At 44.5% G+C, this 12,253-nt stretch overlaps 1 protein-coding gene across 1 annotated transcript in view; it reads right to left on the reverse strand.

The window, feature by feature from the left end:
* The window catches only part of LOC119469676 (polypeptide N-acetylgalactosaminyltransferase 11-like), a 52,963-nt gene extending 42,297 nt beyond the window's left edge, over window positions 1–10,666 (reverse strand). Inside the window, exon 1 of the mRNA XM_037735264.1 lies at window positions 10,486–10,666. The gene's annotated coding sequence lies outside the window, so the exon portion shown is untranslated. The remainder of the gene's footprint in view (window positions 1–10,485) is intronic.
* Window positions 10,667–12,253: the final 1,587 nt, after the last annotated feature.

Here is a 12,253-nt window from a genome sequence, read left to right on the forward strand (position 1 = left end):
CATTCTACTATAAGGACACGTGCACACGAATGTTCATTGCAGCACTGTTTACAATAGTAAAGACCTGGAACCAACCCAAATGCCCATCGATGATAGACTGGACAGGGAAAATGTGGCACATATATACCATGGAATATTATGCAGCCATCAAAAACCATGAGTTCATGTCCTTTGTAGGGACATGGATGAACCTGGAAACCATCATTCTCAGCAAACTGACACAAGAACAGAAAATCAAACACCGCTTGTTCTCACTCATAGGCAGGTGTTGAACAATAAGAACACATGGACACAGGGAGGGGGCATCACACACTGGGGTCTGTTGGGGGGAAACAGGGAAGGGAAAGCGTGGGGTGGGGAGTTGGGGAAAGATAGCATGGGGAAAAATGCCAGATATAGGTGAAGGGGAGGAAGGCAGCAAATCACACTGCCACGTGTGTACCTATGCAACAATCTTGCAAGTTCTTCACATGTACCCCAAAACCTAAAATGCAATTAAAAAAAAAAGATTTATAAGGAAGCCAAGACAGGTGTGAATGGAGGTGGAGTCATCAGATTTAGCAACTAGTAAGGTATGAAGATCTTTACGAAGGCCATTTTTAAAATGTGAAGAAGAGTTTGTCAGTTCCTCAGTATGTTAAACACGGAAGTGCCATATAACCCAGCAGTGCCACTCCACTATAGAGGTATACAGTGTACAGATATATATAGTGTATATAGTATACTCAAAAGAATTGAAAACAGGGGTCAAACAGATACCTGTGAACACATGTTCACAGCAACAGCATTCACAATAGCCAAAAGGTGGAAACAATCCAGTATTCTAAGGGATGAATGGATAAGCAAACTGTGATATATACACACATGGAATATTATTCAGCCATAAAAAAGAATGAAGTATAATGCATGTTACAGCATGGATGAAGCTTGAAAACATTGTGAAATAAATCAGACACAGCAGGATAAATACTGTACAATTCCACTTACATATCTAGAATACGCATATTCACAAACAGAAAGGGGCTGGGAAAATGGGGAGTTACTGCTGAATGATTAGAGTTTCTGTTTGGGGTAATGAAAAAGTTTTGGTGACAGTGACATAATACTGTGAATGGACTTAATGCCACTTGTTAAAAATAGTTAAAATGATAAACTTTATATTATGTATATTTTACAACAAAAGTGCAGAACTTTTTACAAGGAACAGAAAAGAAATTGTCAGAAGTGAAGAACAGACACCTACTGTTTGATGACATTTAACTTGAGAAGCTCAAATGATACATACTGAGGAAAGAGGTTTTTCTATGTCCTATTTTTGCTTAGGCAGAGTAGATCTCAAAATATAGTATTTCTGGGGAAAAGGAAAATATGATTTTTAAAAATTCTGAAGCATCTACCCTACATCTGTGATTTGAGGGAGGAGAGTAATACCAGAATAGTTTGGTGAGTGCACAGTAGAATGAAAAGCATATTCAAAATTACAATACCATTTTATGTTTGGAAAACCAACCAACCAATGGCTCTCAAAATGTGAAGTAGAAAGGAAACGGACCAAATCTTCTCTGATGGTAAAAATAAACAAAACTAGTCTATTATGAGCATCTTAATACCCCTCAAAAGGTAAAGTCTACCAGAATTGGCAGGTGGGGGGGTTAATATTTTTATATTTATCCAAACAGCATGCATCTTAAAAATATATGAAGTTGTACAAGACAAATGACCTGATTTCTTTAACAAACATATTGCAAGGAAAAAAAAGAAACTTAAAAGGCACATCAACCAAATAAATGTGGATCTGGTTAAAATCCCAGCTGGCACAAACTAACCATTAAAAAAAAAAAAAATGATATAATTCTAGGGGGAGAAGCAGAGCCAGATGGCCAAATAGAAACCTCCAACAATCATCTTCCCAAATCAAACAACAATCCACACAAAAAAGCACCTTCATAAGAACTAAAAATCAGGTGAGCAATCACATGGTTTTAACATATTACTGCAAGAGGCACTGACACCATTCCTTCCCCATCCCTGTGGTACAGAGAGAGAATCTGTGTGCTTAGTGGGGGGAGAGCACAGTGACTGTGGGACTTTGACATCGGAACTCAGTGCTGCACTGTCACAGCAGAAAGCAACACAGGGCAGAATGCAGCTGGCGCCCACAGAGGAAGCATGTAGATGAGCCCGAGCCGAGGGGAACCACCCATCTTGGCGGTGGAAACTCGAGTTCCAGCAAGACTCACCATGGGCTCAACTGCTCTGGGATTCAAAAGAAACCTGAATAGCAGTCCAGACCACAAAGACTGCAATTCCTGGGCAAGTCTCGGTGCTGTGCTCCCTCAATGGACTTGAGGGGCACACAGCCCAGGAAAACACCAGTGGGGCCACCAAGGGAGTGCTTGCACCACCCTCCCTCAACCCCAGGCAGAGCAGCTCGCAGCTCCAGGGGAGACTCTTTCCTTCCACTTGAGGAGAGGAGAGGGAAGAGTAAAGAGGACTTCGTCTTCCAACTGGGACACCAGCTCAACTGCAACAGAACAGGGCACCAGGCAAAGTCCTGAGGCTCCCATTCCGGATCCTAGACACCAGATGTCCCAGGCAACATTTCTAGACACAGCCTGGGCTATAAGGGAACCTGCTACTTTGAAGGGAAGGACCTAGTTCTGGCAGGGTTTATCACCTGCTGACTAAAGAGCCCTCGGGCCCCAAACAATCAGCAGTGGTAACCAGGCTGTACTCATCATGGGCCTTTGGGTGACGCTCAGACATGCTGCCTTCAGGTGTGACCCAGCACACTCCCAGATGTGGAGGTTATGGAAAGGGACTTCTGCATGAGAAAAGGAGAGGGAAGAGCAAAGGGGACTATGACTTGCAGCCTAGGTATCAGTGTGGCCACAGTGGGGTAGGGCACCAAGCAGGCTCTTGGGATCCTTGATTCCAAGCTTGCTCTTGGATGGTATTTCTGGACCTGCCCTGGGCCAGAGGGGAGCCTGCTGCCCGAAGGGAGAGTCTCAGGCCTGGTGGCACTCACTACAAGCTGACTGAAGAGCGCTTGGGCCTTGAATAAACACTGGCAGTAGCCAGGCAGTACCTGCTATGAGCCTAGGGCAATGGCAGCTAAGAGGGAGACTCCTCTGCTCATGAAAAGGGGAAGGAGGAGTGGGAAGGCTTGGGTGCCAGCTCAGCCGCAGCAGAATAAAGCACCAGGTAGATTCCTAAGGCTTCCAACTCCAGGCCCTGGCTCCAGGATGGCACCACTGGACCTGCCTAAGACTGAGGGGAACTTGCCGCCCTGAAGGGAAGGACATAAGCCTGGCTGGTTTCACTCCCTGCTGATTACAGAGCCTCAGGGCCTTGAGCAAATAAAGGTGGTAACCATGGTGGTTGCCAAGGGTCTTGGTTGAGACCCGGTGTTGTGCTGGCTGCAGGTCTGCCCCAGTGTCATCTCAGTGGTGGTGGCCACAGTGGTACCTGTTTCACCACTCCCCCAGCTCCAGGCAGCTCAGCAAAGAGACACCATCTATTTGGGAGAGAGTAAGAAAAGAGCAAAAGCATCTCTCTGCCTGGTAATCCAGAGAAATCTTTCAGATCCTATCTAAGACCACCAAGGCAGTACCTCTATGAGTCTACAAGAGCCACAGTGTTACTGGGCTTGGGGTGCCATCTAAGGCCCACATGGCAGCAGTGATGAAAACTTTATATCACAACATCAAAGTTCCTTTGAACAACTGGAAAGTCTTCCCAAGAAGGATGGGTACAAACAAGTCCAGACTGTGAAGACTACAATAAATACCTGACTCTTCAATGCTCAGGCACCAACAAACATCCTCAAGCATCAAGATGATCATCAGGAAAACATGACCTCACCAAGTGAACTAAATAAGGCATCAGCAACCAAATCTTGGAGAGATAGATATGTAACCTTTCAAAAAAAGAATTCAAGATAGCTGTTTTGAGGAAACTCAACATATCTAAAGATAACACAGAGAAGGAATCCAGAATTCTATCAGATAATTTTAACAAAGAAATCAAAATAATTCAAAACAATCAAGCAGAAACTCTGGAGATGAAAAATGCAACTAACATACTGAAGAATGAATCAGTCTCTTAACAGCAGAACGGATCAAGCAGAACAAAGGATTAGTGAACTTGAAGACAGGCCATTTGAACGTACACAGTCAGAAGAGACAAAAGAAAAAAACACAGAAAAGAATGAAGCACACCTACAAGATCTAGAAAACAACCTCAAAAGGGTACATTTAAAAGTCGCCCTTACAGAAGAAGTAGACAGAAGGCGAGGGTAGAAAATTAATTCCAAGAGATAATAACAAAGAATATCCCAAACCTACAGGAAAATATTTAAGAATGAGAACATCAGCAGATTTAACCCAAGTAAGATGACCCAAGCTATTTAACAATCAAACTCCCAAAGGTCAAAGATAAAGAAAAAAATCCTAAAAGCAGCAAGAGAAAAGAAACAAATAACATACAACGGAGCTCCAGTATGTCTGGCAGCAGATTTCTCAGTGGTAGCCTTAAAGGCCATGAGAGTGCTGAAGGAAAAAAAAACTTTTATCTTAGAATAGTATATCCAGCAAAAATATCCTTCAAATATGAAGAAGAAATAAAGATCTTCCAGACAAAAGCTGAGGGATTTCGTCAACATATCTTACAAGAAATGCCAAAGAGAGTTCTTAAATCTGAAAGAAAAGGATGTTACTGCACAATAAGAAAGCATCTGAAGGTATAAAACTCACTGTAATAGCAAGTACACAGAAAAACACAGAATATTACAATACTATAATTGTAGTGTGTGAGCCACTCATGTCTTGAGTAGAAAGACTAAAAGATGAACTGATCAAAAATAATAACTACAACAAGTTTTCAGGACATATACAATACAATAAGATATAAATAGAAACAACAAAAAGTTTAAAAGCAGGGGGATGGAGTTAAAATGCAAATGTATTAAAATGTATTTATTTACATATTTACATATACAGGGTAAAAATACGCTCGCGCGCGCGCGCGCACACACACACACACACACACACGCACACACGGTCTCACTCTGTTGCCCAAGATGGAGTGCAGTGGCACAATCACAGCTTACTGCAGCCTCAACCTCCTGGGCTCAAGCAATCCTTCCACCTAAGCCCTCCAAGTGGCTGGAACTACAGATGTGCACCACCATGCTCGGCTAATTTTTGTATTTTTTTGTAGAGATGGGGTTTTGCCATGTTGCCCAAGCTGATCTTTTTTATTTTTGAGATGGAGTCTCCTTCTGTTGGCCAGGCTAGGGTCCAGTGGCGTGATTTTGGCTCACCACAACCTCCGCCTCCCAGGTTCAAATGATTCTCCTGCCTCAGTCTCCCAAGTAGCTGGGATTAGAGGTGTGTAGCACCATGCCCAGCTAATTTTTGTATTTTTAGTAAAAGACAGGGTTTCACTATTTTGGCCAGGTTGGTCTTGAACCCCTGACTTCAAATGATACCCCAGCCTCGGCCTCCCAAAGTGCTGGGATTACAGGTGTGAGTCACCATGCCTGGTCCCTAGGTCTTGAACTTCTTAGTTCAAGCAATCTACCCACTTTAGCCTCCCAAAGTTGCTGGGATTACACTCCTGAGCCCCTGCACCTGGCCAATGTGTAGTTTTTATTAGTTTTCTTTTTGCTTGTCTCTTTGTTTACACGATCAGTGTTAAGTTGCCATAGGTTTAAAATAGTTAGAAGACACTATTTTCAAGCCTCATGGTAGCTTTAAATCTAAAAACATATGATAGATACACAAAAAATAAAAAGCAAGAAATTAAAACATACCACCAGAGAAAATAACCCTCACTAAACAGAAGACAGGAGGGAAGGAAAGAGGGAAGCAGATGGCAAAACAACCAGAAAACAAATAATAAAGTGGCAGCAGTATCAATAACATTGAATGTTACTTATCAATAACATTGAATGTAAATGGGCTAAACTCCCCAATCAAAAGACACAGAGTGGCTAAATGGGTTTAAAAAAAAAAAGCAGACTCAACAACCTGCTGCCTACAAGAAACATGCTTAACCTATGAAGACACAAAGACTAAAAACAAAAGAATGGAAAAAGATGTTCCATGCAAATGGAAACTAAAAAAGAGCAGGAGTAGTTATATTTATATCAAACAAAATGGATTTCAAGAAAAAAACTCTAAAAAGACACAAAGAAGGTCATTATATAATGATAACGAGGTCAGTTCAGCAAGAGGCTATAACAACTGTGAATATATACACACCCAACACTGGAGCCCCCAAATACATAAAGCAATTATTACTAGAGCTAAAGAGAGAGAGAGACCCCAATACAATAAATGGAGTTTCCCAATACCCCATTTTCAGCATTAGACAGATCATCAAGACAGAAAATCAACAAAGATATATCAGACTTAATCTGTATTACTGACCAAATGGGCCTAATAAATATTTACAGGACATTTCATTCAGTGGTTGCAGAACATGCATTCTTCTCAACACACAGATCATCCTCAAAGGTAGGCCATATGTTAGGACACAAAGCAAGTTTTTTAAAAAGTCAAACAAACTGAAATTATATCAAGTAACCTCTCTGACCACAATGGAATAAAACTAGAAATCAATTACAAGAATAATTTGGGAAACTATACAAATACATGTACACTAAATAAGATGTACCTGAATGACCAGTGGGTCAATGAAGATATTAAGAAATAAATTTTACAATTTCTTTAAGCAAATGATAATGGAAACAACATACCAAAACCTGTGGATATAGTCAAAGCACAAATAAGTAAAGTTTATAGCAATGAGCACCTACATCAAAAAAGTAGAAAAACTACAAATAAACCACCTAATAATGCATCTTAAGGAACCAGAAAAGCATGAGGAAATCCTAACCCAAAATTAGTAGAAGAAAAGCAATAATAAAGATCAGAGCAGAAATAAATTAAAATGAAAAAAATACAAAAGACCAATGAAACAAAAAGTATCTTTTTTGAAAAGATAAACAAAATACAAACCATTAGCCAGACTATGCAAAAGAGAAGCCCCCCAAAAATAAAATCAGAGATGAAAAAGGAGACTTTACGATCAATATCACAGAAATCCAAAAGATTAGAGGCTACTATGAGCAACTAATTATATACCAATAAATTGGAAAACCTAGAGAAAATGGATAAATTCCTAGACGCATACAACCTGCCAAGATTGAACTATTAGGAAATGCAAAACTTGAACAGACCGATAGCAAGTAATAAGATCAAAGCTGTAATGAAAAGTCTCCCACCAAAGAAAACCCCAGGACCTGAGGGCTTCACTGCTGAATTCTATACAACTTTTAAAGAAGAACTAATACCAATCCTACCTGAACTATTCCAAAAAAACAGAGAAGAGAATACTTTCAAACTCATTCTACGAGGCCGATATTACCCTGATACCAAAACCAGATAAAGACACATAAAAAAAAATAAAACTACAGGTCAATATCCCTGATGAACACTGATACAAAAATCCTCAACAAAATACTAGCAAACTGAATTCAATGACACATTAAAAAGATCGTTCGTCATGACTAAATGGGATTTATCCCAGGGATGCAAGGATAATTCAACATATGCAAAACAATCAAAGTGACATATCAAATATCAGAGCATACAAATATCAGAGCATTTCCCTATGCCAACTGCAATCTGAAAAAGAAATCAAGAAAGTAATCCCATTTACGATAGCCACAAATAAAATTAAATACTTAGGAATTAACCAAAGTGAATAATCTCTACAATTAGAACTATAAAACACTGATCCAAGAAATTGAAGAAGATGGGCCAGACTTGGTGGCTTGGGAAGGGAAGGGGAGGGAAGAGGTGGGAAGGGGAGGAAAGAGGAGGAGAGGGGAGGGAACCACTAAAAGAAAACACTGGAGAAAATCTCCAGGACACTAAAATGGGCAAAGATTTCTGGAGTAATACCCCACCAAAGCATAAATGGACAAATGGTATCACATCAAGTTAAAAAGCTTCTGCACAACAAAGGAAACAACAAAGTGAAGAGACAACCCACAGACTGGGAGAAAACATTTGCAAACTATCCATCTGGCGAGGGATGAATAGAATATATAAGAAGCTCAAACAACTCTATGTGAAAAAATCTAATAACCTTATTTAAAAATGAGCAAAAGATTTGAATAGACATTTCTCAAAATAAGACACACAAATGTCAAACAGGCAGATGAAAAGGTGCTCAACATCACTGATCATCAGAGAAATGCAAATCAAAACTACAAGATATCATCTCACCCCAGTTAAAATGGCTTATATCCGAACGACAGGCAAAAAGGAAGGATGGTGAGGATATGGAGAAAAGGGAATCCTTGTACACCATCAGTGGGCATAAATTAGTACAAGCACTATGGAGGCCAGTTTGGAAGTTCCCCAAAAACTAAAAGTAGAACCATCACATGATTCAGCAATCCCACTCATAGGTATATACCCCAAAAAAAGGAAATCAGTGTAACGAAGAGGTATGTTGCAGCACTGTTCACAATAGCCAAGATTTGGATGCAACCTAAATGTCCATCAACAGATGAAGGGGTAAAGAAAACATGATACATTTACACAATGGAGTACTATTCAGCCATATACAAGAATGAGATCCCATCATTTGCAATAACAGGGAAAGAACTGGAGGTCATTACGTTAAGTGAAATAAGCCAGGTACACAGAATAACAAACTTCCCCTGTTGTTATTTGTGGAAGCTAAAAATTAAAACAACTGAACTCATGGAGAGACCGACCAGATGATGGTTACCAGAGGCTGAGACGGGGGTGAGGTGAGAGACAGTTCATGTATACAAAAATAGAGTTATGGCTGGGTACGGTGGCTCACTCCTGTAATCCCAGCACTTTGGGAGGCTGAGGCAGGCGGATCACAAGGTTAGAAGATCGAGACCATCCTGGCCAACAAGGCGAAACCTCATCTCTACTAAAAATACAAAAATCAGCAGGACATGGTGGCTCCCACCCGTAGTTCTAGCTACTCAGGAGGCTAAGGCAGGAGAATCGCTTGAAGGCTGAGATCGCACCACTGCACCCCAGCTGGCGACAGAGTGAGACTCCGTCAAAAATATATATATTATTTTTACATAGAATGCATAAGTTACATAGAACGTATAAGATCTAGTATTTGACATCACAACAGCATGACTAAAGTCAACCATACTGCACATTTTAAAGTAACTCTGTAAGAGTGTAACTCGGTTGTCTGTAACACTAAGAAAGGATAAGTGCTTGAGCGGACGGATACCCCACTCACCCTGACGTGATTACTACACATTCTAGGCCACATCAGATATCTTATGTACCTATAAATACATACGCTTACTATGTACCCACGAAATTTTTAAATTTAAATTTTAAAGAGATTTATTCTGAGCCAAATAGTGTCTACTGCCCATGACACCGCCCTCGCGAGATTCTGAGAACATGTACCAAGGTGGTGGGGGCACGGCCTAGAGATTTTACGGGGACAGAGGACTTCAATCAAATACAGGTACAGACTGGTTCCGTCCGCAAAGGCGGGACGACTCGAAGTGGGGGCTTCCAGCTCAGGGGTAGATGACAAACGGCTGCGTTCTTCTGAGCCTCTACACAGCCTTTCCCTGAATACGCAATTTACAAGACCGGGCAGGCAGAGGAATCGTCACTTGCGCCTTGGTCTGGCTCCGTGAAGCTGCACTTTTACGTAAAGACAGGGCAGAGGGAGCCCTCAGACGCGCATTTGTCTCGGGCGAGCAGAGGGATGACGAGAGTTCGGGCCCCGTCCCTCACCTGCGAAGATAAACCGTCAATTCACACCGCCAGGGTGAAATTCGACACAGCCGTTTCAGGGTAAAGATCTGGAGGCCCGCAGCGAATTTCCTCCCGGGCGCACGGCGAGGGAGCTGCGTGGCTTGTTATCTTCGCAGCTGTCTTAGGACCAAAACGGGAGCAGGTTTGCCTGACGCGGTTCCCAGCCTGACTGGCTTAGCCAGGTGGGAACCTGAGCTTCATCTTCCTCCCACACGGTCCTCCCTAGTGTGGTGCATGTGTGAAATGTTCTATTTCTGGGCATTTTGGTTTCTTTAAGTGGACAACCCTGCTCCGGACTTCATTTTAGGAAATGCTGGAGAGGCTGAAGGATCAGGTGTGCCTCCGTCCTAAATGCCCGAAACGCGGCCCGCGCCATGGCCCTCGCCCCGCGCCCGCGGACCCGCCTCAGGAGACGCCCTGGGAGGCGCGGGGGCAGCGGCGTCTCCCCGAGAAACGAGCCTCACCCAGCGGGCGTGCGGGAGCCCCGGACCCGCGGGGAGCCAGGCGCTGCCCCGCCGCCGCCCCAGCCCGCCCCGACCGCGCGCGCGCCCCGCAGCGGCCGCCGCTGCTCTCGGAGGTGCTGAGGGACGCGGGGAGGCCGCGCGAGGGGAGGCGCCGCCGGGCGGGTACTCACCGCGATGCCCGCAGCCCAGGATCGCCGCCTTCCGGGACTCGGGCTGCGGCATCGTCCCTCCCGCCACAGCCCCGGTGCCAGCCGCAGGAGCCGCGGCGGGCGGAACTGCCGCGGGGCCCAGCAGCCAGGCGTCGCGCATGCGCCGGGCGTCGTGGAGGCCCCGCCTCCCCAGGCCCAGGGCCCTCGTCTGGCCCCGCGCTCTGCCTCCGCCCAGCGCCGCGTGACAGGCCGCCCCGCCCCCGTGCCGCAGTGACGTCACCTCCCGCTGCCCTGACGTCACCGGCCGCCGTGCGCGGAGTCCTTCCTAGCGTTTGCGCCGCGGCGCTGCGCGTGGCCTGACTCCTGTCGTCTGTCATCCGCGGTCTCAAAAAAACACCCGATTAATGACAGACGTCCCGCCTGTGGCGTCGCTACTCCGGAGGCTGAGGCGGGAGCAGCTCTTGAGCCCTGGAGCTCCGCGCTGTATGCGCTGTGGCCACTGCGCGGCGGCACCGAGTTCCGCCTCGGTGTGGTGGCCTTCCGGGAGCGGGGACCACCAGGTTCCCCCAAGGAGGGCGGAAGCGGCCCGGCTCGGAAACCGAGACGGGCAAAACTCCCCTGCTGATCCGTAGTGGGATCGCGCCTGTGAATAATCACTGCCCTTCAGCCTGGGCAATACAGTGAGACCCCATAAGAGAAAAAAAAGGGCAAATGCCCTTAAACGTATTAAAAGACGTTAAACGTCGCTTGTGATAGAAGAAATGTAGGTTAAAATGTAAAGAGAGAAGTTGTGAGAAACACTCATACATTGGTGATAAGACTGCAAATTATACAACTCCCATAAAGAGGAATTTGGCAATTTCTAAGAAAAATGGTGTAGGCATTCATCTTTGGCCCAGAAACGCCAACTTATTGAAGAATATCTTAATATTAACCTTCTTTGCATTTCTGAAATAATCCCACTTGGTTAAGAATTTTTTTAACTTTTTAAAAGAACTAATTGCTTCACAGTGAAAGACTGATGGGGTACACATGCAGTAATGGAGGAAATTACATTCCCTATAAATACATTCCCTATAAATTGAAGAGCAGTGGCCAGGCGTGGTGGCACACACCTGTAATCCCAGCACTTTGGGAGGCCGAAGCGGGTAAATCACGAGGTCAGGAAATCTAGACCATCCTTGCTAACATGTGAAACCCCGTTTCTACTAAAGATGCAAACAATTAGCTGGGCATGGTGGCTCACGCCTCTAGTCTCAGCTACTTGGAGGCTGAGGCAGGAGAATCACTTGAACCCAGGAAGCGGAGGTTGCAGTGAACCGAGATCCCACCGCTGCAATCAAGCCTGGGCAACAGAGGGAAACACTGTCTCAAAAAGAGAAAGAGAGAGAGAACAAGAGAGAGCGAGAGAGAGCGAGAGAGAGCGAGAGAGAGAGAGAGACAGCACCTGAACCAAAGCATGGGCCTTACTGAGCTGAACTGAACTAACCACATTCCCCAGCCCATCTTCCACTGGATTACCAGGCCCTGCCAAATACCCTATGGGGTTGTCAGGGTGTAGGGGGTGTCATGTTGTGCCACCCAGGTTTCCCCTGGGACTCATTTCTCCAGCTGTTGGGTATGTAGACAGCTGATGGCCCCCAGCTGAGTCCTGTGGCTACTGCCCTCAGCCAGAGAGAGCTGCTTCTGGGTGCCAAATTGAATGCTTTTGACCCTTCCTACAGTGGTTGTGCCTTGACTGGAAATTGACAGATATTTCAGGCAGGGGGTTCTCTTGCAAAGACAGCGC

Source organism: Cebus imitator, unplaced genomic scaffold (genome assembly GCF_001604975.1).
Source record: "Cebus imitator isolate Cc_AM_T3 unplaced genomic scaffold, Cebus_imitator-1.0 Scaffold20, whole genome shotgun sequence".
NCBI lineage: Eukaryota > Metazoa > Chordata > Mammalia > Primates > Cebidae > Cebus > Cebus imitator.